Here is a 5,488-nt window from a genome sequence, read left to right as displayed (position 1 = left end):
AATCCTTCACACTCTATAAGGTTACGTGGAAAGGTGCAGGGAGCTTGTAAATGCAGTAGGTGGCAGACTGCTCCCAGGAATCAGACAGCAATTGTGATTCAAGCTTTTCGGAATGCCCATGGGGCAGTAGGTAAAGGTGATGTGAATCTTTACTGTTTTCAAAAGTCTTTCTGAATGGACAATTGTTACAAGTACCACGGAGCATCCTACCTGCTTTTATAAAGCATTACAGGGACAATCTGGTAAGGACTTGCCAGGAGGAGCTGTTGTTCCTACACACACTGAGTTATCAACTCCTGAAATAACTGTGGCCTCTTACCATGTGCTGTAGCAGCTGGGTGACGCTGATCTTGCTTTGGAGTATTTACTGCTGTTGATAGGAAACCAGTGCTCTCATGGTTTTGCCTCCCCAAGAGAACAGTGTGTCTGTAGTTTACTCACTACTCTGAAATCCCTCCAGATTAACTTCAGATGCCCAAAGGACTTTTTTAAACCAACACAGAATTACCACATTGATTATTATTTCTGCAGATAAGCCAAGGTCTCTACTGCTCTCTGCATGCATATGAAATTAAAGTTGTGTATAAACATTATCCAAACAGCAAAACATCCTTTAAAAATAGCTTCTGCACGGTACTCAAAATCCAGTCCTTTGACAAAGACTTCTTTCATGGTGGCTGTTCCGTAAGTGATGCTAATCTAGAACAAATGTCCTTTTCTCTACTCAGCAGATTTATTTTTTTTAAGCTTAGATTCACCTGCTGCTAATAATGCAGTTAGGGAAATACCTGGTCCCTTAGCTTTTGTCTCATATGTTTTATTATAATGGAAGTTTGTGGTGCTTCCACAAACAAATGGGTTTTCATGCTTTAGTTTTGCATATTGCCAAAGCAGTATCTAGTATATAATGAGACACTACCTATCTAGGACTAGGCTCTTGTATCAAAGTAGGGTACTGCCAAAAGACTACTCAGAACAACATAACCCATTGGCTGGTAAACACTTGGGGGAGCTGCCCGTCCACTCTACAAAAAATACTTATGGAATGGTATGCTTAACATTCACCAAGTGATTTAAACAAAATGCTAAAACAGCTAATTTCATCAGTAGACAAAATTTAAGGGCAAAAGAATTCATAAATGTAGGTTTTCAATAATGGGGAAAGCATTACAAAACTACAAAGTAATCAAACATTAAGATTATATCTTTATTAACATTATAGTATTTTTAAAATTATACTTCAACTGTGACTGTTTTTAAGCTGACCTCTGGGACTGATCCCTCAGGCTTTGTTCATGGTTACTGGGGCATCATGTGTGTACTCAAAGACGTAGTTACTTTTGCTTTCTGTCTCAGGTTATTTAGCATTTCTACAGTATACTTTGATTAGACTACAACTATGCCATTAATTCTTAAGATACTTCTTCCTGCCTATATCTTCCTTAAAACACAATGGAATAACTTTCTAAATTGTACGTAATTAAATATATAAATTGTCTGAATTCCATTCCATTGCAGTATTAGCTTGCTATCAGTTTTACATCAATTGTTTAGTGTATGAAAGATTGATATGAGGATGGGGTATCCAGATGTGCATAGTTCCTCTTCACTCATACACGTGTATTCATTCAGACTTGGTGGAAATCCTGAATGATCTTGTCACAGCAACATTTACTAGGGCTCAATGCACATATAAACACAATGTAAAAAACAAACAAAAAAAAACAACTAACTTTTGGGTAGTCTTTGGAAAAAAATAATACATTTTTTCACAGAGCGTTGGGAGATACACAGATGCTAGGAGAACAGAAAGAATAGCTTCAGGATCATTCCAATCATTTCCTGACATAAGACTTAATCTTATTTATTGATTTGATTTAATTATTAGAAATCTCTGAAATTCATACTATTCTATGACAGTTTCTATGGTATTTGCAGTTCTCTTAGGATTTTCTTTGAACAGCTAAGAGTCTATAGCACCTTTCTGACTCGGAAATAAAGTGCTTTCATCACTGTGACTTCAGGATATTTGGTCTCTTTCTTGCGCAGTGAAGTTCTGTCATCATAGAACTTTGTATGACTTTTTGTATTTTCACTGATAACAAGCATACTTAGGACTACATACTAAAGCAGAAAGATATGCTGTTATAAAATGACATTCAAGAAGAGTCAGTGTTTGCACTTCATGTGCACATAAAGTAGCCATTTTTTATTCAAGTGTACAAGAAAGTTTGTTTAGAGCCCTTAGTCTGCTTTTGATAATGTAAGATGGGGTTATGAAAATTTCACATTTTCTTCAGACATACTTGTCTGAAGCATCAGGTAAGTAATTATTAAGTACTTGTACTGACTGTAAACTTGTCTGCAATTCTGCAGAAAATGGGATTCTTCTGAAGTCTCAAGTGAGACTGTAATTAATGAAAACAACATTTCATGGTGGAGAATGGTCTTTGTTTCATTATTATTTGAATACCATCAACCAAACAGCAACAAATGCAACTAGAACTCAGCTAATGGCTTCTTTACAACATTGATATCCGTAAGTATGTAGCCAGAAAGGGAGAGATACTAATCAGTAGAGACTGTACTTCAGCACAAATACTGTGGTCAAGTGTGGTCTTCAGAATGAAGAATTGAAGACTGAAGACCCATTTGATTCCCATCTATGACCAAATAGTTTTGGTGGTCAAAACATGCAAGACCAAGCAACAACAGCTCATACTGTTCACTAGTTTGATGTATTTATAGTGTCTCCTACGTGTCCTGCATCAGCAGTAGTTCAGAGGTGAGAGCAAATAGGCATACAAGAGAAGACAAGGCTTTTATTTGTCAGAAAGAGATTTTTGGGCACTTACTTGAAGGGTCTTAACTTACTGACTAAGGTGTTTTAGATCTAGATCTTTCTTTACCAAGAAAGGAGTTCTCATCTTTGTTTCTTGTGCATAAGTTGCTTGATACAGCTCTCTTCTGCCAGGGTATTACAGAGGATACACAAGATTCGCATGCAGGGCTGCTTCTATCTGTAGCAAATGTTATCTTTTCACAAGAATGTAACGTGATATGTTTGAGTTCATTTAACTCATCTGATCTGGATAATGTGTTCCATACTGTAAAAGTACTTCTGTATAAATTGCACAAGTGAACAAACTGTAGAACAGCAAACAGCAGTTTACTAATCACAGCCATTTTCATCTTAAGTGTATGTGGTTCAAAACTTCTGAAAAATAAGTAGTCTTCAGATATGATTCAGCTTTTGCTGCTTCCTGAGAAGCAGTCAGAAGAAGCTCTGAGAACGCCTTAGAGCTGAAAGAATGTAGAAGATGAGATTCCAGGAAGTACTGGAAATGTCCTCAGTCAGCTCAATAGCTGTGGGATTACAGAGTTTTGCTAGTCTGCATGTAATTACTAGTCATGACAGCATTTCAATCAACATTTTGTCCTCCATAGCGAATGGAGGGCATGTTCTTACCTATTTGGGCCTTAGGTTAAAGCACATTACAAGGTTTTAAAGTCCATATAATGCTTTCAATTCTCATCTTACTAAAGAAAAGGCTTTATGATCATGCTGCATTTTATAACCATTATTTCTGTAGTTTATAGGATAGGTGAGCTAGCAGAACTGCTGTGTCCTGTGAAATCAGGGGCTCCTGATAGAAAGAGGGCAAAATCTTTAGCTGCTATAACCAGGACAAAAAGTCAGTATTGTTTTTGACATGGACATGACTCCAGATAAATTCAGAGAAAGAGAGCTGGAACCATGACTATTCTCTTTTGCCACTATCTGTTTTGAAAGGAAAAATAGTATATTTCCTGTCTCCACATTTTTTTTCTCAGTCTGCAGAAAGGAAGGATTTGGCAGTGTAAAATAATTCTTAGGAGATGAAGTAGTGGCATTCCTCTACTTGAAGAGAAATTAGAGAAACTAGCACAAATGGAATTTGGGTATGTCTTATTTGTCAATCCAAATTGCATCTGATATACTATATGTGGTCTTGCAGTCCTTGCCAGTGCTAAAATCCCTTTAGGAGTGAAGTTGCCTAGTCATAGAAGAGACAGAGCAATTGTTCATATGATTTGCTGTTATTTCAGTAGCAACTCATGTTTATTTGTTTAAATGTTAAGACTTGGCAATTTCTGATGAAGAAGCATTATTGTATAACTCAATAAAGCTAGTCCTCTGTAGATAAATGTCCACCTTTCATCCCTATCTTTCCTTATCAGAAATGCGTTATGGAGTATAGTAGCTTCAGGCATTTCATGCCAAGATGCAATCCTATGCAATATTGCTAACATCACAACATGGGTTTTCTTTAACGGACAAGATCGTATGCCTAAGAACAAGACAGCCTCTACTGTCATCATCACTGTCAGATTCTACCACTGTAAATCTTTCTTCTTCATAGAGTGAAATTTTTAACAAAACACAAAAAAACACAAGCTTGTGTAACACAAGCTTACTCCACTGATTTACTTGACTTAGAGCAAGATGAAGTGTCTTTACTATAAATGAGACTGGGCTCTCTTTACTAATGTATTGCATCCTTATTGTAACTTCAGAATTTATGAAGTTACAACATCTGAATTACGTTTTGTGCAACTTGCATTCACTGCTATCTGTTAAGAAAAAAGGTGTGTCTACAATAAAATTACTTCATGACAGCTTGTACTGCAACTAGAATTGCCTCATGTCCTGAAATCCTTTGTAAAAGCTTATGCTTGAGTAGCGTAAGCCACAAAAGATGTCTCAAGCACTTCACATTTTACTTTCTGTCTGGATGTGTTCCTTTTTGTAAGAAGCAATGTCAGGAAAAGTATGCTTCCATTCTGCTTCTTGTGGAGTGCTACTGACCAACTGTGTGACCTCTCAAAAATGTTTCTTACTGCACGTTATCAGTCAATGACATATCTCCACTTGTCAAGGATCTGACTACCTCTAATAAAAGACATACTAAATCTATCTTTAAGTCAGTGCCAGTAGCACTGTGGTCGTAGTAACAGAGCTCAGCATCAGGTTGTCACTGAGTATATATTTTCAGGATCCAGGTTCCAGTTTATGCTGAGCTCTGCCCTACTGTGATTCCACTCCTAACCAAAAGATCTCAAACTTGTTTCTCAGAACTGCTGTAAAACTTTTGAATACAATATAAACATTTCTTTAAGTTTTTGCACTGAGGATAAGAGTGCAAAATATGAATATATGAGGATATGAAGCCTTTATATCCTTAAATCAGATATTTTGGATAGCCTTTCACTTTTTGATAACTTTGCCCTCAATTGTTGTATGATAAGAGGTCCTTAGTCTGTAGGAATCAAATCCATCACATGATTATTGTATTTCCTAAAATAGATAAAATGGAAATATCAGGGAAATTTCAGGAATAATCAGGAAATATCAGTACTAAAACCTTTTTGCTAAGTAAGAAATATTTCTTCAAAAGGTGAATACCCCAATAGCTGAAGTTATTGCAGAAAAACACAGTGATTCTTG

This window comes from Anas acuta, chromosome 2 (genome assembly GCF_963932015.1).
Source record: "Anas acuta chromosome 2, bAnaAcu1.1, whole genome shotgun sequence".
In the NCBI taxonomy this organism is placed as follows: Eukaryota; Metazoa; Chordata; class Aves; order Anseriformes; family Anatidae; genus Anas; species Anas acuta.
This window is presented reverse-complemented; position numbering follows the sequence as displayed.